Below are 25,271 nucleotides of genomic sequence, written 5' to 3' on the forward strand. Positions count from 1 at the left end.
AGTAATTCCTATGTCATTATATGAATAAGTGCCCTAAATTGTCAATGTCGGGCAAATCCCAAACTAGGATCTAGGTTTTCAATCATACAAGCTATCATCAACTGCCTCCCAGAGCCTGCATTAGCAGGAAGCTGGAGTCAGCACCCTGAACCAGGACTGAAATTTGGGTGCACCAAAATGAGATAAGAAAATCAAAATTAGAGTTTTAACTGCTATACCAAACATCTCCCCTTGGATGGAAAGACCTAAGTCTTTTCTGTCTTTAATTTTTTAGCATTCATTTTATTTATTTATAAGGAAGAGAAAGGGAGAGGAGAGACAAAGACAGCTACAGAATGAAAGAGAGAAAGGTGTGTGAAAGATCTTCATTTGCTTTTTCACTTCCCAAATTGTTTCAATTGCCATGGTGGGACCAGGTTAAAGCCAGGAGCCAGGAGTGAACTCTAGGTTTTCCATTTCCATGGCAGGATTCAAAGTTTTAGGACTGCCTTCTGCTGCTCTTCAGGCATATCAGTAGGGAGCTGGAACACAAGCAGAGCAATTTTGACTTGATATTCCATTATAGGATGCTCTGTTACAGGATGTCAGCCTCCCAAGTACCGGCTTAAACTACTGAACCGTTGTGACACAAGTCTCCCCTGCCTTTGGATATTTTAAATATTCCTCATTAATAGAAATATATTCAGAAAAGTTTGGATTTGTTTCTAAATAAAACAATGTGTTAAAATAGATAAAAGAGGAATTTAAAATTGTGTTCAAAGATGTGAAAGAGGCATATATAAAATATTACTACATTATAACATAGTTGATGAAAATACGGGTGTCAACTTACTCTTCATACCTTTAAATATTTTTCATAATAAAAGTAAAATAACTATAAAGTTCATAATTTGATAATATGTGGTTTCCCTTTTGAAGCCAATTTTTCTTTAAACATTTTATTCATTCATTAATGAAAATCAATATAATGTATTCTAAAATTTCGCCCCAAATATAATTCCTAAAAATCATTAGATCTCAACCTTTAAAAGATAATCAGAACACCAATAAAACCCTCATCACACTGAAAGCATAAAATCTGTGATTTTTACTTCCAAGACTTACTAAATATGCTGCCTGTGAATGGTATTAAGTTCATATTTGATTTATTATCATATGCAAGGTGCTTCAATTTCATTTTAGATCTCTCACATTTAAACAACATTTAACTGAGGCGAAAGCTGTTGCTGAGGTTGACAAGTGTTGGCATAACAAGCAAATGAGACAACTGCCATTTTTGCACATATGAATTATTTGACAGTATTATGAGTCAGTCATATTCTGAAATGATAGTTAATTATTGAGTTCACTGTAAGTAAAATGAACTACTTCTTGCAGTGAGTTCCAAAAAGAGGTAAAAAAGAAATCTACCTTTCAGACTTTCCTAAATTTTTCCAAACCTTGTAATACTTCAAAAAAAAAGGTGGGGGGAAGACTGCCAAAAAAAATCTATTGAAAGTGTTTTCATAAGTCATTCATCACAATAGGCTTATCCTAATGGTATCAAGGCATTTGCAAGTTGATTCCCCCTTACATCACACACCTGAGACAGACACAGAATTTTCAGAGTCCTAAAAGAAGCGCTAGCAGAGAAGGAACCATTAAGTAACCATATACTACACGAGTATTACTGTTCCTCATGATCAAACTGAATCCCATGCCAGGAGGGTGTCAAAGCAATCTGTACATCATTAGGGAACTGAGCTTTCTTTCTTAATTTGAAAGAGCAGGTTTGAAAAACGACTTTGTAGAATGAAGCACATTAGTAGAAAGTTGAAATCCAAAGTGGAGCAGGGACTTGAACCCTGATACTTCAACATCGAGTTCAGATGTCCCAGGCACAACTGGAGCCTCTAAATCAAATGTCCACACTGAAATTATCATTTGAATGTGTTAATCTCATCAAGCACACTGTCCTCCCCTACTCTGTGGGTTAGTTAGCAACATCAAGTCATGTGAAGACTTGACCAGAATAAAATATTCAGCCCTAATACAGATCAAGAGAGAATATCCTCTATCTCTGAACAAGGTCAAAATTTTTCCCTGACTCTCAAGTTAAACTAAATAGCAGGCTTGCTGGTCTTGAGCTTGCCTTCCTTCAGATAAGACCTACATCATTGATTCTCCTGCCAACCTACTCTGCAGTCTCAGGGGGATCATTTTCCATAGTGGTGTAAGCTAACTCTTTAGAATAAACCTTTGTTATAATAGACACCCAACTTGTCATTTTGGCTTCTCCACAGAACCCTGATAAATAAATCATTCAAGAAAGTAATGCATTTATTCTCAGTTAAAAAAAAAATAAGGACTTCAGAGCATGCATCACCTTCAGAGGTAGGTTCTCCTGCTAGGCTATAAACTCCTCAAGCAGAAGTGTTTTGTTTTCTATTGTATCTTATGCTTTCAGAACAGTGGTTTATATAAAAGGGGCTCAATCTGTGACTAACTAGATGCATTAATCTGGAAGTGGCAGAGCTTGAGCTAGAAAGAAGATCTGGCATCTACTCAGATATGTTATTTTAACTCCTATGATTGTGTCTGAAAATTCCTTCATGTTTTCAGCAGATAATCTTTGAAAAAAAGAGACAAAAAGAATTGGTAGCCTATCTGAGCTCAGCTGTAGACCTGTTAATTCCTGACCTTTGGCAAAATCAACATCCAAAAAGTTTCCAGGACTTGAACAGTGGGTTTTCAAAAAGAAATTTAAGTAGCAAGCAAATAAACAAAAATTGTAAAATCCTTTCCATGATTCCAAATAGCAACTAAACTCATATGCATGTCAGCAGCATAACTTACCAAGAACATAAATAAAACTGTTCCCAGTGGATTAATTGACAGGGAGCTTGATATAAATCAGCACTGAACAGTGGATGCCAGAACAGCTAATGTAATTCTTGGCTGCCTCAATAGATTATTTTGTCCAGATCAAAGGAAATAATAATTCCATTCTATGATGCCTCTGTATTAAACCACATCTAAGCCACACACTTCAAGAAGAGAAGTAAGCTGGAATACATTCAAAGGAGACTCACTAAGAAGATGAGCATCAAAGCAATATTATACAAATATTAGCTGAAGTAGTGGAAAAGCTATGCTAGAAGGAAAAGTTCCTCTAACGTCGATGCATTCAACCTTTGGAAAGCTGTCATGCCTGAAAAACATTAAATGCATTTTTCCTGACTTGCTGTAAAAGCTAGATTTTGACCTGACAGATAAAAAGAGGATACTATTGTGTGGTGCATAGATTTTCCAAAAATGAGATAAGCATCATGAAAGTAGTTAAGTTCTCAAGCTGTGATGCTGTTCAAAATTGACAAAACCACATCTGTGTTTAGTTGGGAGTTCAGCTTCAGATGGATTTTTTTGGAGAAAACCTTTCAGACATAACTGTCATATACCCAAACAAGACATGAAAGGTGACAAACTAAGGTGATCAGGAGAGGAAGACATAAACTCAAATCTATTGCATTCTTGATGGTGTTATCACTGCATAGGGAGCTTCCACCAGCATTACTTTTTATTGAATTTTCATGACATAATCAGATTGCAATATTATATACATTTCAAAAAATAGAAATCAATTCAATTGCCATAGATATAATGACAGATAAAATTGTCATGGATGTAATGCTAAAGATGTGGTAATCATTCCTATGCCTCTGAAATTCTTCTCTTCAAAAATGGAAAGAAATCTGATTTAAAGATTGCCAGCACTTTTAAAACTGATAGTTAATTAACAAATTAGAAAGCCTTGGAGACAAACAAATAAACACAGAGATGGCTCTCACAAACTAGTTCCCTATCCAATGCCCACAGTGACTGAAATCAAACGATTGGAACTCAATCCACATCTCCCACAGAGTAACAGGTTCCGACTACTTGAATGATTACCTACTCCCTCCCAGGATATCATGTTTGCTTATACAAAATATTCTAAATTTATTCTACCCATAAAAATTATGTTCAAAGTCTTTCTATGGTTCCCCACCACATTTCTAACAAAAATTAAAGCAAAATTATTGAAATGATGGCATAGTTATGGCCATACCACCCTGAACGCGCCTGATCTCGTCTGAAATGATGGCATGGTCTTTCACAATGGCCCCTTTATTGTTTTGGCCTCATCCGGGTTTGCTTTCCCTCCTCTTGCTCAGCTCCTGATTTGCTTGATTCTTGGTTGCTTGTTGAACAGCCCCTCATTTCAGCACTTACTTTTCTACTACCTGAGATTCTTGTACCTGCAGAGCTAAATAGTAAGTTTCCTCACCACCTTCCGGTATGCAATGAAATGTTACCTTCGCAAGAAAGCCTTCTGTGGCCCTCTTCTATAAAAGTTACTACTCTTCAACCTGCTTTCTACTTTTCCCTAGAAATTATAGAAATTTTATTATATACATGTTATTTATTTTGAATAAGTCCTTTAAAAATATGTTTGAAAGGTGACTGGGAAGAAGCGGAGAGAAAGAATGATAACAATCTCACGGGGCCTGGTTCATTCCCTAAACGCCAAATACAACTGAAGCTGAGCCAGAGAATCTTAAGAACTCACTCAGTCCGAGTCTACCACACAGGTATCACGCTCTACCAACCAACACTTCTCAAAGTGCACATTAGCAGGAAGCTAGATTTGGGAACAGAGCCAGGATTGGAACCCTGGTACTCAGATATGGGATGTGAGAATCCCAAAAGGTATCCTAACCACTAAGCCAAATGCCAGCCCCTGCAGAAGTAATTTTATTTGCAGCCATATTTGCTGAATGATGAGTAATTGAGCAAATAAATGGTGATCTTTATAACTATTTTTAAATAAATGCTGTTCATTGTGTCACTCAAATCATGTATTTTCAGAAGTATGTCCTCCAGCATGAGTAATTCTATTTTCAAATCCTCTTGTGCCCTAACTCTGTGACAGAGCTGAGGATATGCTAAAAAAAAAAGTGAATGAGAAAGTCCTGTTCTGGAAGCATTTCTGATTCTCACTGGAGACAGAAAGGAAGAAAGATTGATATTGACCAGATGCCCTCTTGGATTCAGCAGAAATTCTTGTAGATGGATGATACACAAGAGGATCTGAAAGGTTTTAGCTGAAAAAAGCTCCTTGAATAATTGAGAAGGGATTACAACTGGATGGAACACATCTATATTAGTTATAACTTGTTCTCAGTTGTTAGCTATTTCGGAAGGATTAATAGGGTTAGTGACTCAGAGTGTCACAACGGGTAAGTGTTTTAACTCTTATTGTGACCTGCCTGGCAGCAACTGTGGAACTTTAACAGCCTCTAAATTGTTTAGTGCTGCCACATGCAACTGATTTACATCAGTGTAACCTATTTTGGTTCTTTTATTTCCCATGACTAAAGAACTCGACAATATTTTTGATTGGCAACACTGCAGTGATAATATTTGATGCTGCAACACTCTGGATATTTGTTTAACATAATGCTTTCAGCTCTCTACTTCTTTTACATCTCTCATTTAGTCATGCCATTAGATCTGCATCTAAATTTCTCACATTCTTGTTTATTTCTTAGCCAATCCAGTAATTTAAAGCAAATGCCCAAAGCACGAATCAATAAAACCGAGGCATATATATTGGTTTTAAATAATATCCAATTCTACAAGCAAATACTAGGAACACAGTTTAGAATCAACACACAATGTTATTGTTCATTAGTCTAGGTATACATAAACTTTAAAAACACTTATATTGAGCCAACAAGCTGCTTTTAAAAATGCTGAGGAAAAATCCATAATTATTTTATTCCTAAATTACTTGATATTTGGTATGAGAATCATAGGTTTACTATTGTTTGGCCTATTCTTCTTTGTATATCTTGCAAATCAAAGTTCCAGGATTTGTTAAACTATAGCTAAAACTATGGAGAGCTGAAAGCCAGCTGCTGGGTTTCCACGGGGTTTAACATCCCCGGTCAGGGAGCATTGTGCTGCCAGCACGCATTCACCTTTTCCGCATTAATGATGTATCTAGAGATGAATGCAACATGAACTGCAAAGGTAATAGATGCTGCACTTTGATAAGATTTTAATGGACATGGACATTTGAACGAAGCCATAATGGGTGACAGTTTAAATGCAGCATCTGAAAAAGCCTTTAATTAAGATTTATAAGGCCAGATACTAAAAGTAAATGTAAAATGATGGTTAGACAAAGAAAAAAAATGGCTGATGGTTCCAGTGGTTCATATGTAACTCTCATGCTAACTGAGAGGATTTAATAAAATTAATCTGGAGAGTTTTGTAGCTCTGTGTCACAGGAAATGGAGAGGAATGACTATAGAATTGCTCAGCCTGGAGCCACAGAGTTAACAGTGCTAGCCTCCATGGTAGTGATGAGCACCAGCATCAATGTCCCACCGACTGCTGATGTTCAGAAACCACTCTTTCCAGCACCCATAATCCCAAGAGTCTCACATTCAGCCTCCATAATTCAGGCCTCTGATCCTGTTCTTCATCTTCTCTTGTCTAGAAGAAGGTTCAAAAGTCAACCTAAGATCAGAAGCAAAAACAACACTTCATGAATCCAATTTCCTGGCAACTGCTGTTCAGCTCCTTCAAAAGTAGCTGGAAGGAGGTGACACCACTTAATTAGGGAGCAAGTGCAGGTTCCTCAACAGCACTCACCAATCAGAGGTCCACATGCTTTAAACTACAAGTGGAGGACCTGGCGGGGCTCAGGCCACTTGGCCCAGATATTGGGGCCTACCTGAGAGGTTCTGAGGGCAGGGGTGGAGGATTTGATGGGGCAACTCGGGTCAACTGGCCCAGGTCCTTGGACTCATCTGCAAGAACATGTCCTACTTAATTATATGTGATTGTATTTAGCATTTGCAATATTTACATGAGCATTTTAGTTAAAAATAACTGCTGTTGGAGTTGCTGAATTCTTTAAGAATGCAATTAATCTCTCTCTTAAAGGTATATTACTATTTAAAATAGAAAAAAGCAGGCCCAAAATTCTTTTGCCCACACAGTTGGCTGAAATTCCTATCTCTAGGCTAGCCATTTCTCTACTTTAAGCAACTGTCTCTGGGCTGTCAATTAATTGTAATTACTTTAGCATTTCAAAAGCATTTCATTTTGCTCTAATTAAAAAGCTTCCTTATTTCACAAACATATTATCCCTTTTGCACAGATATATGTATTCACATAGGTACATATATGACTTATGCATATATGTGTGTATATATGTATTCATAAATGTATATATGTGTACATACCTGCTTTCATCCTACTGGAATGTTTAGCTATGACAGTTTGTTAGATATGTTACTGTTCATTTTCAAGGCACAATTAGAGTGAAACTTAGCAATAATAACAATGAATTCACGAACCATGAAATTGGTACATTGAAATAAATTGCACTAATTTGGTTTAAGAGTTGAACACTGCCAAATGAATCCTCTTTACATGAACAATAAGATAATAAAAGCCCTCATTTTTGACACTGCTCAGAAACATAAGGATTCAGTCTTTGGAAATAAGGTGTCATCATAAAATAGAATACAAATTGCAGATAGGAAAGTAAGATTTGGTGTTTGAGTAAATCGCTTGGACAGCTATTATTCCCTATAGCAGCTCAGCATTTTCTACTTTATGCCTACTGAGTAGTGAAACTTTGAGAGACGTCCACATTTCCAAATGGAAGATTTTCTCAGGGCCAGCTTTTTGACACCATAGGTTACACCATTACCCACAACACTAGCTTCCCATATGAAGCCGGTTCAAGTCCCACCCTATTGCCATCCAGCTCCTATCTAATGTATATGGAAAAGCAGCAGAAGATCCCTCAAGTGCTTGTACTCCTGCACTCTTGGGGGAGGCTTAGAATTTAATTCTGACTCAAGGCTCCAGCAACTGGTTTCTGCCTGCTTCATCTCCAGCAACTGTAACTACTGGAAGAGCAAACTAGGGAATGGAAGATCTTTATCTCCAAGATCTCTGTAACTCTGCCTTTCAGATAAATAAACTTCCATTAAAAAAAAAAAACTTTCTCATCATCATCACACAGAGAGAGAAGGGAGTACTTTACCTGGTTCTTGCTGATCATTCTAAAACCGAAGTTTGATTCAAAATGTCACAAAGATAAAATGCCCTTCCCCTATTTTGAAATTGTTTCAAAAAGGGTTCATAAGGCCTTGGGGGCACTTGGACTTGTGGATACTAAATCTATTGTTATCCCAGAGATAAATAAATAATCCCATTTCCAGATTGATGCAACCCTGCTATTCTGGAATTTATGTTAGTATTGTAAAAAGTAGGTCTGCACTTTAGAAAGGGAATAAAAGCGCCTCCTGATACTTTTCCCTTTAAAAACACATAAAATGAGAGGTTTAAACCATCTGTCCCCTCTGCCTCTACTGATTTCAAATCAGCACTAACCCATTCAGTCTCCTCAGATGTTCAATTACTAGCAATATTCTTCCATCCTTAAAACTAGGATCATATAATGGATTCCTTTTCCAAGGATGAATTGATATTTAAACTAGTTCAGGTACAGGGAGAATAGCTTTCCTTTTCTAAAATGACATAATCTGAATTTATTGGGAAAATACTTAAGGGTCCTAGGATAAGAGGAGCCAATGTAGCCCAAGAGAGCAGCCTAATGACTGAAGTCCTTGCCTTGTGTGAGCCTGGATCTCATATGGGCACCGGTTCATATCCCAGCTGCTCTACCTCCCCTTCAATCTCCCTGCTTCTTGCCTGGAAAAGCAGCAGAGGATGGTCCAAAGCATTGGAACCCTACACCCATGTGGGAGACCCAGAAGAAGCCCCTGGCTCCTGGCTTCAGAGCAGCTCAGCTCTGGCCTTTGCAGCCACTTGGGAAGTGAACTACTGGATGAAAGACCTTTCTCTCTGTCTCTCCTTCTCTCTGCAAATCTGACTTTCCAATAAAAATAAATATCTTTAAAAAGTAAATAAAATTTTAAAATAGATAAGCCAATGTTCTGAAACTCTCTAGAGCTTTCTCTACAGTCTATCCATGAAGAGAGGTTGCTGTGAAATCATTCAGCTTTGACAAATAAATGGTGCATATTTTGTAACAATGTCTTTGCCTTCCAAATACAGTTATCTCACCTGAGAATCACCCAAAAATACTGACTTTTCGGCCTCACTGGTTAAGACTCCACAGCCCAATGTTGTGGCTTAGCACATAGAACTACGACCTGCAAAGCCAGCACACTGTGTAGATGCTGGTTCCTGTCAGGGCTACTCTGCTTCTCATCTGATTCCCTGTGTGTGGCCTGGGAAAGGCAGTGGAAGGTGGCCAGGGTACTTGTACCCTGTCCACCCATATGACAGTCCTGTAGGAAGCTCCATCTTGATAAGGAGGGAAGGTGAACAGATGGATGAAAGATCTCTCCATCTCTGTGGATCCAACTTCAAAGTAAATAGACAGATCTTTTTAAAAAGGAATCTTCAGAAGTCTGATTTTGAGAAGTATTCAGATGCCACAGCCTCTAACCCATTGATAATCTTGGACTACTCCAGGTTAACAGAGATAATACTCAGAAATGTGCAAGGAAGAAAAAAAAATGTTGGAGGATATTTTAAAGATTTTAAATCAACTGACAAAACTATCATTTTATAAAGAAAAGAAAAACAATGATTATCTCACAACACACCTAGTTAACAGTCAAATGGACGATCAGAACTTCTGTGTGACTGGGAAACCGAACTACCAAATGCCAATATATTACTTGAGGAATAACCAGAAGCATACTGGTTCTGTTGCTGCCTAACTGGTTTACTGAGTTCACTGCTCACTAATCAACTGCCAAGATAATTTTTATCCGAACTGCACATGAATTAACTTGTTAGAAGATATTTAAGGGCAGAGCATGCTGGCTCAATGGCTCAATACTCACCTTGCATGTGCTGGGCTCCCATATGGGTGCTGGTTTGTGTCCCTTCTGCTCCACTTACCATCTAACTCCCTGCTTGTGGACTGGGAAAACAGTCAGCTCAAAGCCCAGGGACCCTGCAACAATGTGGAGACCCAGAAGTTCCTGGCTCCTGCCTTTGGATTAGATTAGCTCTGGCTGTTGTAGCCACTTAGGGAATGAAGAGGGAAGGTCTTTGTGTCTCTCCCTCTCTCTGTAAATCTGTCTTTCAAATTAAAAAAATATATATATTTTACAAAAAGCAAGTAAAATTAAAGGATAACATTGGTAAGGGACAAAATGATATGTTCATATAGTGCTTTTCTTTCCTAAATATTTACCTATTTAATTTGAAATACACAGAGGGACTTTATTTTCAATCCATTGGTTCACTGTGCAAAACCCGGTGGTGCTGGTCAGGTCTGACATGTGGGTGGCAGGGACATATCAACTTGAGCCATTATCTACTGCCTCCTGGCACACTAGGAGAAAGTTGAAATCAGAAGTCAAGTCAGGACTCAAACCCAGGCTTTTAAATATGGTATGCAGGCATCCCAAATAATGACTTAACCATGGGGTCAACAATCCACCTGTCCTGTTTTTGCTAAGGCAATTAAAACCAGGCTCTGCAGCAATTTGCTTTCACCTTGGACAAGGCAAAAGGAAGCACCAGATATGCCCTACTACTATCTCCTGCTTGGAGGAGAGGCACTCTGTCTGGCACTTGGTACCTCCTCCTGCATTTTACTCAGCCTTCTTCTGGTACATCTCAGCCTCAAAAATATTGTCATTCAACTCAGCCAAATTTTGAGAGGTGGAAGTACCAGGTTACCAGAATGAATCTGCTTTTTCTCAGAGAATAAATCTATATGAGAATTCCAATTATATTATTCCATGCATGTCTTAACAAAAATATAATATCCCTAGATTGCCATATACAGGCATCTTCTATGGCCTGCAGTGACACCAAGACTTTGGGAGGTAGGAGGTAAGTTTCAAGTTCCACAAGTACCCTCTATTCAAAATGTAAAAAGCAAAAACAAAACAAACAAAAACACACTACAACTGATATATTTTAAACAGGCCACCATTAATGTATTATGCAACCATTTAAAGCTAGTAATAGCAAGAAGATCCATGACTATAATGTGAATATCTTAACCTAAAGAGCAATTCTGATGATTTCGCTATTAGAATCAAGGACAATTATGCATAAGCAGGTGTGCTGCAGATTATCTTTTCCTTTTAATATCCGCATGTGTACCAAGTGACTTTAATAATGACATATTTATGAATTAAGAAGTTCTAAAATAAGCAAGTGATTTCCACTTGGAATAGCACAGCACATTGAACCTACACGCCAAACATTCATTACCAACTCTACTGCTATGGAAACCTTATACTTCAAATCAGATTATTGCTGCTTTTTTGTAAAAACATCACCTTAGGCATTACCTAAGTTAATTTTCAAGTTAATCTGTCATTTGCCTACTTAGACTGCACTCCATAAACATAATCTGGATTGTTGATAAGACATAATATTGTAGTTTAGACGTCAAATTTTGCATGATTGAATACAAAAATACTCAGTATAATTTTGATTGTCTAATCAGTGTTTCAAGTTTCTACATTTCTAATTTCTCTCTATCTTAAATACATTGACTGACCTCAAATCGTACTCTTTCACTAATGTCTAAGTTAATCAGTTAAACATAGGTTTAAAATTGAAAACAACTGCAACAGAAAAAACAATAAAAGATGTGGCAATTCTGTTACCACAGAATCAGCCATTTTGTCCCAGGATACTCCACTTGCAGTTATTGCTGTAATGTCCTGTAAATGCATTTTTGGTATAGACTTATTGAGTAAACAAATGTCCCAACAAATCTTCTAAAATATGTTACGAAGAAATTATGCCATTACATTGCAAAATAGAATATAACAAAGACTAAAATTCCAGCTCACACACTCAGTACCAAGGTTTATACAGTTCCAAAACATTGCTTTTTAAAGCTCCTCAGTTTTACCTTGAGAAAACATCACATAATAAATCTAAACCATAAAATATGAAACATTATTATCCTTCTGATAATCCTGTACCTCGTATGTTACTGCCCTCTTTAATGTGATATTCTAGAATAGATTTACCTGGAATCAGCTAAGCTGAAGGTGAACATGAAGTTGCTGTGTGTTTTTACGTTAGCTATTTAACCTATCTGACCCAACTTTTGGTCATTCATTTGTCAACTGTAAACCATTTGTGAACTGTAAACTACAATGCTCAAAGTAAGCAACTCAGTTTTTAAATTCTCTAAACACATTATTTAGATAGGAAAACGATACAATGAGGTTAAAAACAATTTATCCTAAAACAAGCATGTAGCTGAAACTATCTTCACAAGATACCAAAAAAATTGTCATTTTTCATCAGATATTTTCAATCACTTTCTTAATTTCAATCGCTTCTAACTTTTTCTTAATAAACTATGAAATTTCTCTCCAGCTCTCATCAGGATGTTGTCTTTAGCTAACATAAAGTTTAAAAGGTTGCATGTTGATGGACTTGTTAACACCTTGATGTATGTGTAACTAAACCTTTTCACAGAAAATGATTCGATGAGAAAAATGGGCTGGTGAAAACAACTTGTCACTGGATACAAACACGGATTCAAATCTATTAAAGTAGCACTCTTCCAGTAACAAGTTTTAACAACTATTGCTTAATTTTATTGTCAATATTGAGCTCCAAACCTTTAACAAAAATCTCATGTTGTTAACATGAATGACAATAAGTGATCAAGTGTATATTTTATCTTTGCATATGAATAATAGAAACATAAAAACTTTGTACAAGGTAAGGAAAAGGAAAAAAATAAGCTTGACTTTCTGGCTCATAGAAATGGCAAACTAGATTAGAGACTTTGTTCACAGATTTACTACAGCTGAGAAATCTATGTCATTATTCTATTTTTTTCTAATATAGACTGAATACCAATTAGGGAAATACCAATTTAGGGAAAGATGTGTCTTGACTGAAGTTGCCCTGGCAACTAAAAGTGACTGGAGGACTAAGACCCTTAAAACTTGGTGAATCAAAGTAAAACTATCAGCACCAACAGACACTAAAGGCTGTCTGAGATAGAGAGCGAAAAATGATGTTCCCAATTCAACTGCTTACTTTACTTTGTGGAACTTCTTAGGAGACATTATACCAAGACCTTACAAAATAACTACATGTACTTGAAAGATAAGCAATTAGAGATGTTTCATAAAATTTGCTAAATCCATAAAGTGACTTGTCATTAATTTCATATTAACTGTTTTTATCCTTTGCCTTCTGCTTAAAGTCTATGAATCAGTCATAAAAATTTCTGAATTACAGTTTAATTTTAATGAATTGAAAGTATATAATCTATCATAGAAAGCAAAATATCATCTGAAATAGCTTATGAATTTTTAGTGGTCAGCACACTGAGAATTTAGCAAAGAATAAATAATTATGGATGTACCTCTAAATGTATGGAATTCGGTCAGATATGAGACCCTTTTGCTGGAAAGCAGTGAGTGCACATTAGCACATGTTGTCACATTAGCAGACGTCAATTCCCTGGCATTCTCAGAAACACCATTACTGGAAAGATTTAAATGAAGCATGAGAGCCAGATGTATTCTCCAAACAGGACAGGGCAGAATAAATACTGCTTATATCATTGTTGGGGTGGATGACCCACATTTGTGATTTCCAACCTGTAATTCAATATATTTGCATCCCAGCAGCTCTTCAAGTTATAGCTGAGCAGTATAAGTTCACAGCAAAAATTAATAATTTGCAAGTCTCAAATATATAGATTTAAAGCCCCTCCTATTATCTGCACGTGGTAGAACACATTATTTAATGTTTCTAAGCCTTCGTTTCTCATCACTCATATAAGCAAATTTGTGTCTTTCTGCAAAGTGAATAATATGTATACAAAAGTGCTATTATTCACACATGTTCCTTACCCTTGCTTCATTAACATGGAACTAAGCATGCCTAGAGGACCAAACCTCCCAGATCTCTCTCTATAAGGAAAAGGACTCCTCTCCTACACAAGCTGCCTGTGCTTTTAAGTGCATTGTCACTTTTGCACCAGAGTTTCACTTTCTAATAATACTCTCAACCACAGGTCGGGTAAGCAAGGATATCAGAACTGGCCTTAGTCTGAGAGATGGGACATTTTTCAAAAGGAAGGCTTTGACTTATCAGCTCGCTGTGAGCTGTGCTCAGCTTTCTTCCAGTACTATGAAAATATAAACTCATGCCTTGAACCTTCTCTCCCCTGCAAAGATCAGATCTGCATTACAGTTATAGGTTCTCTCAGCCTCTCAATAGCTTGCTTCCCGTTCTACCTCGTGCTTAATTGTCTTGGCAACTGCTAAGCCAACAGAGGGACTCCAGCTCTTTATAATCATTTAGGGCAAAATGCATTGCACTCTAAAGCTCTTAATGAGCAGAAGGGTTAATTCTCTCCTCAAACAAGACCTTCATTCAAAGGCACACTTATATCTAACAGATTTAGGAGTTTTAAGTACCAACATTAAAGACTATAGTAAAGTCATTACAATAAGCCATTTATAAAGGCTAATGCTGCCATTAGCAAGAATAATGACAAATGTAGGTTTGGAATTGAAAGACAATCCTTGGTCAAGGTCATTTTTGATCCATGTCTTAAAATCAATCATAGTATTTGTTTCTTTATTAGCAAATACTCAAAAAGGCAATGGTATAGATCAATAAAGCTAAAATAAGGTTAAGACAATATGTTCTGATGGAGCATAATCCTTAATAGTTATGAAACTGTTTCCAGCACCCTAAACAGTCACTGAACAAAAGACAATCAAATTTTTATCCAGTGTATGGATCAAAACCAACATATTTACAAAGGAACAGAGTTCTCTACTCTCATTTAAAAAAAAGAAAAATATTTCTTAGACTTTGAAATTTGCGAATATAGTGCATGTCTACAGTTCATTTTCTTATCTCTTTTTTCCATATCGTCTGCAGCTGCATTTTGAATTAAAAAGCAGTACATGTGTTATTCTTTGGCCATGTTCCTAATTAAAATATTTAGCACCCAGTGATTATTTAATAAGCATTTAAAGTTTACTGTAAGAGAGAATTCTCTTTGCAAATCTAACTTCGTTTAATTTCATCTTCAATCCTATGTAGTAGGCATGATTATTATTATTTGAAGGCCAACAATCTGAAAATCCTAAGACTACATTTGAAGGCAGGAAAATTGGGTATAAATGACCTCTTTTTACAGTGTGTGATCCCTGTAGCATGATTGTGGTGGCTATAAACTGAATGACATAATTCAGTGCTTTAGAAGAGAACTAATGATTTTCCTCATTATTGTTCGAATGACAAAAGGTCTGCCTGGATTGTCAGTGGAGAACAGCAATTGATAATTGCTCCGAACACTGTGGTATGAGGGTTTCTGAATAAATACTGCACTTGATTTGAAGCAGTCTTAAAAAGGGACAAGTTGTGCCAGCCCTCATGAAGTTGAACTTTACAATGCAAGCTTATTGCATGTGTTCCTGCCGGACTTTAAGACATGTGAAGTTTTAACTAGACCTAAAGGACTGAGGAGTTTCTAGAAACTAAAATGACCCGAGAAGAACATCTTTCAGAGACAAAGATACAATTCCTTGTTAAATGTACCTGGCTTCTGAACTAACCAAATTAGTTTTCATAAACCATAGCATGATGATCTTGTGAGGGGACAAATTACTTAAAGTAATAAGAAATTTAAATACTTAAAGACAATAACATAACAATAGTATTCTCAGCAATCACTTACTCTAGTTAAGAGATCTAACATGGTATGCTGGTATCTACATAATTTGCATCCAGAAACAAGCCAGCTGAATACTGACTGACCAACAACTTTGAGGAAACATTCTAGTAATTTAAAACAATAACCTTTCCCTCTTCTCAGAAGTTTTCATAAACCATTATTTCTAGATTGAAACAGTACCTTTTCAAAGAATTTCTACAAAGATTCAATAAAATAAATTTCTCATACCATGGCATTTTTTGAAACCCATTACTTAACAACAACTGTCCCCTAATGAGAAACAAACCACCTAAACAAAACAAAGTTCTTACACACACATTTTTAGCCTATTATCCAATCAGTCATTCACCAAATATTGAGAATATAATGTTTTAATATTTTTTTTACAGAAGCTTGGCTAAAATTTATGACTATAAAATTCCAATCTCACACCACTTAGAGTTCCACAAGAAAACCAAAGTTTTGATTGGAATACTAGGAAATTAATAAAAGGATGATGATCAGAGATAACAGCATATTTAAGCTTTTACTCATGTCAAAAAAAGGAATAGAAGGGGCTGGCATGGTGGAAAATCAGATTAATTCTCTGCTACATGTGCTGGCAATCCATATGGGCACCAGTTCATGTCTGGTTGCTCTAATTTTGATCCAGCTCTCTGCTTATGGCTTGGGAAAGCAGCAGAGACTGGCACAAGGCCTTGGGCCCGTGAACCCACATGGGAGGCCAGGAAGAAGCTCCTGGCTCAGATCAGCTCACTTTGGCCGTTTAGGGAATGAAACAATGGGTGGAAGACCTCCTCTCTGTAAAAATGTGCCTTTCAAATACAAATAAATAAGTCTCTAAAAAAGGATAAGTAAGCTTTCCACAAAAGTTTTGTTTGCATTGAGGGTTAGATAATACTCGACATTTGTCAAGTGAGTTTAAAAAAAGTGGAAGTATCTACTTTTGTTTAAAAAATTCATATATGAAAAAATAAAGGAAAATTAACATGACATGAAAAAATTCAAGGATGTATGGGGATTGCTAGAAGTAAACACTAGCAACTCTAGTAGCTAGGAATAATTAAGCTTATATCTTTTACATGGAGTTTGGAAAAATAAATTAGCCCAGATGATAGTAAGAAGACCCTGGGGAAAAATTATCACCATTGATTTGACATGGTCACAAATGTAATACTTGAAATATTTTTTTATACAGACTTTAAAGGCTACTTGAAAACATAGGGAATGGAACTATAGAGAATATTATTGTGGATAAAGAAATCAGTTAATTAAACAATAAAGAAAATGTGATGAAAGCTTCATATTCATCCACAAAAGATTCATCAAGTATTTTTGTATGTAAGATTTCTAACAATGTACAATAGGCTCCAAACTGATTTTTTCATTAGTCAGATTTTGACTGTTTTATATAAATGTTTTTGTGCCTTTACATATTCTTCACCAAAGCTTCCTGGTAGTAATATCATTACCCCATTCTACATTACTAAAACTGAAGCTGAAGAAGTGATTCATTCAATGATGCACTGCTAGCAAACAATGAGACCAAAGGTCACAAGCATCCAACTCTACATGCATTCTTCTCACTGACCCAAAAAATACTTTGATGGAAGATGATCCATTAAAGTGACTAAAAAGTTGACCTGTACTTTGATTGTACTTGATGTCTCAGTGATCATTTATGTCAAAATAAAGTCCAAAAATTCACAATTTTCCATCTTACTAGATTCACAGTAATTCTGAAACATACTTTAAAAGTCAATCAAAGAGTCAGCATTAACAATAGAAATGTGGAATGCATAATCTCTTTTGTTCCTAAGTGAAAGAAAAGCTTTTATGTAATTCAACAAGTTCTCTTCCTGAACCATTAGTAGGAATGTTCCCTATTATTTATTGGGAATAAAGATAAAGTAAAACTTTCTGCTGTTTCTGGCTATTTTTATTGAAATAAAATTTGCTTTCAATGAATATCTCAATCTTGACTGTACCGTTGCACATAGGCTACTGTTTAAAGGCTTTATTCATTCCAACATTTCCTCTCCTAGTAAGGCATTCAAGTTAAAACTTTTTTTTCCTCTTTTTAAACAGGGGAAAGCCTCTATCACGTATAGAGTTAGTCTTGTAAAAACGTTAGATTTGGTTTTTCTTGCGTCAATCAAGGAGCAAGCTCTAAAGTAAGAGGGGTAAATGTTGAATTTTCAAATTTACTATAATAAGTAACAATCATGACTCTGGTACAGAAAATTAATAAAAAGTGGTTATTAAAAATCCAACAATATATATGGGAACCCCTAATTTAGTAACATTTTTATGCATTAGCTATTAAATATCTTAGAAGTTTACTTTTGTAAGAATAAAAATTATTCAGTCATTATTTATAGGGCTTCATTGTTTATTGCTAAAGAGTCACAAAGAAAAACAAAGATCCTCCAGCTACAGAGAAAAAGAACGCTCCTCCAGTTTACTTCCCAACAGCCAGAGTTGGGCCAGGCAAAGCTGAGGAGCCAGGAGCTTCTTCTGGGTCTCCCACATGAATGGCGGGGTCATAAGCACATAGTTCACCTTCTGCTGCTTTCCCTTGTCCATGAACAGCAAGCTAGATACAAAGTGGAGCATCTGGGACATTAACCAAAGTCTATATGGGGTGCTGGCGTCTTGGGTAACAGTTTTCCATTCTATTCCTCATCACTGGCACCCACATATTTATCTTGCCTTTTCGTGGACTGATTTTTATGTGACAGTATTTTCCAACATTAGTTTGTTTTCTTTTTCAACAGTATGTAAGTCTTCTCTCAGTGAATCTGATTTTATGTTTTCTGTGGAGAGCCTTGGTGTGAGAATTGTATGTATTTCATGTATATTTTCATAAAAAGCTTTCCTGAGTTTAGAATTGTAGGTTGGCAATTTTCATTGCTGAACTCCTCATAGCCAAAGTCTAAACTCCTAATCCCAGCTAAATTTCTCAGTTTATTCATTTCATTCGAAATCATTTCTTCCTAAAAGTTATTCTCTTGCTGTCCTGTTGTGTTTTGCCCAAGTCACACATAGATTCAGTTTAACATTTAAAGGAAACCTCTGAAGATGTCTAGAATTTCTGTGGTTTCTTTTTCTCTAGTACTTTACTCACAAATTTCAGCCATCTTCTCATCTACAAATTGTTGCCTTCATCTGCTCAATTAAGCAAAACTGCCAAGTTCAGTTTGTCTTTTCCTTCCCTGAGTCACAGAATGATGATCCTTTCCCAGCAGAAGGTCAAGTCAAAGTGGAGGGCTTGCTTCATTCATAGTCTTTCTCTCCAGGATTACAGCCCCAACAACAGCTGATCTCTTCTGCACAAAGATAGTGCAGAGTAAAACAATGGGTTTCAGCAGATATCAAAGGTGAAACAAACAAACAGAAAAAATCATTGCTTGAAATGGAAGTAGAGATTATAATAGTTGTTATTAGAAACAGTGTAGGGTAAAGAGAGAGAGATATAAAGAGGATGGCTAGCAGATCCAGGAATACAGGTGGAGAGGAAGAAGAACTTCAATGTGCTAAAGCACAGAAGGATAACCATGATTAATGACAGTTAACTGTGTATTTCAAAGTAGTTTGTTAACAGTAATTTGAGACTTCTCAGTACAAAGAAATGATACATATTTGAGGTTACAGACATGCCAATTATACTGATCTGATTTTTACGCACTATGTAAATATATTGAAATGTCATATATACCCCTCAGACAGGCATACGTAATTGTTACATGCCAATTACAAATATAGTTATTTTTTAAAAGTGTCAAGTACGTTTATACTTAAATTTTGCTTTCAATTTTATTATTTTACAGCACATTTTTGGACACTGTAGTAAATATGGACTAAGTTTACATCATTAAAGGCAGATGAGATTATTCTTGGACGGCCTTAAATAGTACTTCTTTTAATTGTGTTAAGTTTGGTTTTATTAATTGAAATTAGTCTCCATATACTATAGAACTATATGCCTAGTCCTATAATGTAAACCGCACAGTGATGTTTACTTCATATCACAGAATAATAATTTTGGGTTCTCAATTCAATGTTGGGGAATCTCTGAAAGGTTTTTTTCACTCTATTTTAGAACTCTAACAATCCCCGGTATTTCAAGCAAGAAGCAGTCACTCCCAGTGAGGTCATATGAAGTCCTGCCTTGTACAAACAGATCCCAGCTGTTGGCCAAAAGCTTGTGGTACACCCCACGCAGACTGTTGATGTTTCCTCTGTATCTCCAATACTTTGCCTTCAAAGCATCAGACCTTTCACCAACCCCACCGTGAACATTCATAACCATCTGCTCAAATCAATGAATCCACTATGCTTTGCTCAAGCTCCATTTTCTGTGTTGTGGTAATAGGTATACCCTAATCACAGAGCTTTTGAACACATGTGCTAGTATCATGTTTTTCCTTTATTGCAAAGCCTGAAAACAGCTCACATTTTCCCCCTAGGTTTATTGTTGTTTTTGGATGAGAGGGCAAGTCTTGTATAAGTTTCCCCATTATGGCCAGAGCAGAATTTCTCATATTTAAACAACATCTCAAAAACCCTATCACTACATATCCAAGTAGATTATCATTTTTAGAAGTTTCTTGTAATAATTAGGAGAATTTCCATTTTTCCCCTTATGACTTTGAGTTGGTCTGGAAAGAGGCAATAACTGAAAGCTGCAAATCTCAGATCCAAGATAAAACACAAAGTAAAACTGAAAAGCATATCAGCCAAGTTTTCTAATTATATGCAAACTATAGCCCTCAGTCAATAAGAGAATGAAAACCTGTGAAGAATACTGAAACTACATCTGAAACTATTCATTTAATCCCAGGCTTCTATAATGCATGAATATCTGGTACAAAAACCTTTCATGTCAGTCAAAGCAATGATACATATGGATTTAACATAAATTGGTTTATAACAGGGCATCTGACAGACATGGAACAGCAAAATAAATTAAAATGTTATTTTTAGTAAATTGAAATCTAGTTCCAGAATCATTATATCGATATATAATAGCAAATCAAGTCAGAGCAGAGATGATACACTCTGCTCTAAAATAAAATAGAATGGATGAGCGGGTGAAACAATGGGTGAACATATTCATTTTATAAATATAATTTTATCTGCCATGGTTTATCAGGCTAATTCTTTGCTTGTGGTGTTGGCAATCCCATATGGGTGACAGTTCAAGTTCTGGCAGCTCAGGATGCCTGCATGTCATACAGGGGAACTAGTTAAGATACTGATTCTGCTCCTGATTCCAGCTTCCTGCTAATGTGCACCTCGGGAGGCAGCAGTTGATGGCTAAATTATTTGGATCCAACCATCCATGTGAAAGACCCAGACTCATTTCCATGCTCCTGTTTTCAGCCTAGTTTTTAGGAATGTAATCCAGAAGATCAATTGATTTCTATCAGAAAGACTGAGAAGTAGACAGGCAGACAAGTCTTCCATTTGCCCATTCTTCTATGCTTCCATATTTAGACTTTACCTGTGCCCCACTAACAAATGACCAAAGTAATTATCGAAAATCCATACATATGGAGACAACCACTACCTTTAGTCTTTGTTTTGACACTTCATTGAACCCCAAAGAAAATGGTAAAACTAAAAACGATAAATCTTCATTTCACTCCTCTCTACTTCTAATATTTTATCAAAAGTTGTAACAGTGTTATTCAGATTTAACTAAAAAAGAAATGCGGCTAGAAAGCTATTCTACTATTTTGTACTTTCCAGAACTGGAGACTTCCCAAGCAAATGTGAGCCTTGTAATTATTAAAGAGGAGGAGAGTGAGGAAAGGAAAGAAAGGGAAAGAAGCCTATTCACTCAACTTTTAGTTATCAACTTAAGACATAGAAAATGTTAGTGCTTATACCCAAGAAACCCAATACAGTAAAATAAAAAAATAGGAACAGTACATAGTACAGTATGAAGAATATTTTGACATAGACCAGCAAAAGACACTATCAAAGTCTCCAAGAAGGGTACTAAAACCAGGAAGGAAAAAGAAATAACCTAGAGCTTTGAGAAGAATAAAAAGTAGCATAGCAAACATTGACCAAATCATTCAAGTAGAGGGAAAAAAGAATTTTAAAAGGATATTGGCAAGAGGAAAAATAAAGCCATCACTTCCTCCTTACCCAACAAATATACTTAAAATAATGTGTTATTACTTCTCCTTACCTCATATTCTTCTGGCTATTAAATAATGCTATTAACTTGTTCTTTCTCTTTTTCCCAATTTTGTGTTACAAGATTCAACAATTATTAGATGATACCTTTGTGACTGAGAAATCCAACCCCTAAAACTGGATATTTTCTGTCTGCCTGGCTCTACTCTTGCTTACCTTAGAAATTATTCAATGGCAAAATAAAAATAAAATGAATTCCTATAGTATTGTCAGCTTTTACGACTATAGTAAAATACCTTAAGCTAATTATAAAGAAAGGAAGTTTATTTTAGCTAATTGTTTTGGAGATTCACAAGTCAAAACTGGATGGTCCACATTAGCTCAGTTGTATGAGTAAACAATAGCAGAGCATATGCAAAAAAAGACTACAGGGAAAGCCAGGAAGCAGTGAGTATGCCAAGGCCCAACTTAAATTTATATAGCCAAGCCTCCCAAAGTACCAACTCTCAAGGGCACAGTTCCAGTGAAAGGAGGACATCCCAGGAAGCCATCTTTCTAGACACCCTGGCTAAAGGAGTAAGTTTCCAACCTCTTGGTGTCTACTTTACAACATTGGGGATTTGATATCTACAAGATTTGAGAAACGATTCCTTAGGTAAACCATGGCAAATGAGAAGGGTCTTTAAAAAGTTCATGGGCATGCATGTTATGAAAAAACTGTATAACAAAAAGTTTTGCATCAAAATGTTTATCTTTTAATTCCATTTTTACACAAACTTTTGAAGCATATTATGCTCATGTGTGTTTCTTGTATTTATCTATAAATTTGGAATGAGATTTCTCCATTTAGTTTAATGAAAGCCCAAATTACTAAAGGAAAACATTTCTTTATATGTTGACTTTGAAAAATCCATTTAATTTTGTCATCTATTTACTCCAAAGCTGAACCTCCATTGATGTGTGGTTATTAACCTCTCTATGGTCAACATGTCAACAACTGTTACTTTGGTTTTCTAAAGCTATTTCTAGGCAAGCATATCAGCACACAAATATTCATGTGCATATCCATGCATATAGATTCTAATCACTTAACTTACCCAAAGCAATTTTCATTTTTAAAAATTCATTTAAATTTGAGTTTTCAGGTTACTTTTAGTAATTTTTCCAATTCAAATCTCATTCTTCTTTCTTCTGATACTTATAATATCATGGTCTCAATTTTGCCTTTAGGTTGTTCATTCCAGAAATATTCATTACAAGTCTCCAATGCATGAGGCAATATCTTATGGGCTGTGGGTATATAAATCATTAAGGCAAACGTGATTTCTGCTTTAATGAAGCTAGTATTTATAATTAAAAATCAATTATTAAATTAAATTATTAGTTAAAATACTGCCATCCATGTAGTATTTCCTAGACATGTTGTTAAGCATGTATCACTATTTGATGTGTATTGTGGATTTCTATATTTAGGGATGATGTCAGCTTTTTGTACTCTCTCTAGCAAATATTTCATAGACAGTATTCATAAAAGACAAATGAGTTAAAAAGAATTATATATAGAACTAAATTTAAGATCAAATGATTTTTCTCTTTATTCTCTCTTCTTTAAACTTCAAGAAAGATTAGCTATATAAAAGGGTATATTTTATTCTAGGAGTCAAAACAGCATTTTTTATAGATCTTGATTTAAACTTAAAATAAAATGACTTTAAAGGTTAATATGTCCAATAGATGGACATACATATATCTGGAGAACATACTCTTTCAAAGGTTTTCCAATATTTCATTAATATGTCTCTTCTAAGAACTTGTCTGTTCTCTTTTTCCCTCTGGATTCTCCAAAAGAAGAACCTATCATCCTTTAAAACATCTATTTAGCTAACCAAATTAAATAAACCTTATTGTGCAAGGAATATCTTTAAATAATAAATTATGTCTTAAATATGAAACTGTTTTAAATAACCTAATAGCTTTAGGGATTATGATAAAAATTGACATAAACATGTTTATATACCATGGGAAAGAGGTGTGATGAATGCATTGTATAGTTTTAACTAATACTCCAATTTATCAATCAAGTAAAATGAGGCTTTAATAACCATTGCTCTGAGTGGCGCTTTGTCCTGCTTTGATTTACATTTTCAGAGTTGATTACTCCTAATTCCTTTCCTAAACTAAAATTATAATCCTCAGAGATTTGAGTGAATAGTTCAAAAATAATGATTATTTGGCTTAGCATTTTAACATGTTATCAATTTTATAAGAAAGGAGGGAAAGTTAAGATATATATTGCAACATATTCCAAGACAGTTTTAGGATACTGAAATGCATACATACAGGTAACCTTAAATGCACACATTCACATTCAGAAGAGGAAATAGATTTTGGAAGTAAACAAGAGAAATAGAGTGTTACTCTAGTAATGGTATTCAGACATAAAAGTTAACATCTTCTGAATGACCGCTTTAGTTATCTTGTTCAACAAGCCATGATAAATTAAAAACACATTCACTTTTTTGAATCAACAACTCTCTCAGCATTAGAACTCACATTTTGCCACTAGGTAGATGAACCTTTCTTTTTCTTATCATCTCTTGTCGTGAGGAGAGCCTGTTGATGTCACTCAACCTGCTGATCTGTGACAACTCTATCATCCACCTGAGCCTGGTTTGTGGATTTTCCTTTTTGTTTCACAGATGCCCACAAAGGTTCCTTTGTGATCAAACATCAACAGTTTTTGTCGCATAGGCAACATGATTATCTTGCAAAGCCCAGTACTATTTCCCACCCTCTATTGTTTAAATATTTTTGCTAGTATTCTAAAGTAAATATGTGGTAGTAGTACATCATCATGCATCATAAAGTAATATGATAGGATGCTGGACTGTCTGCCATTGTCTATACCAGCAATGTCAGGACACACTTAAAAAGCAGAATGATGGACTTATGACTGCTTATGAAGGCTTACAGTATTGTAGTAATACAGGGGAAATCAGTTGGTGGGAAGGAATTTTGAGGATGGGACAAGGGAAATCCCAGAGCCTATGGAATCGTATCATAAAATTAAATAGAAAAAAAGTAATATGAAAAAAGTAGAAATAGTAACTTTAGAGCAGAGAAAAGCACTGAAAGGATACAAGATCAATGAAACATAAAATCAAGATTATCCTTACATCCAAAGATTCTCAATTCTTATTTACATAGTAGAATCACTGAGGAACATTTTTGAAATGCCATGCACAGACTAAACTCCAGAGCTAACACATACACTCCCTGGAAGATGCCAATTTGCAACCAGTGTTAACAATCAGTGCAATAACTCAGTAACAAGGTA

The sequence above is a fragment of the Ochotona princeps genome, chromosome 12, assembly GCF_030435755.1.
Source record: "Ochotona princeps isolate mOchPri1 chromosome 12, mOchPri1.hap1, whole genome shotgun sequence".
In the NCBI taxonomy this organism is placed as follows: Eukaryota; Metazoa; Chordata; class Mammalia; order Lagomorpha; family Ochotonidae; genus Ochotona; species Ochotona princeps.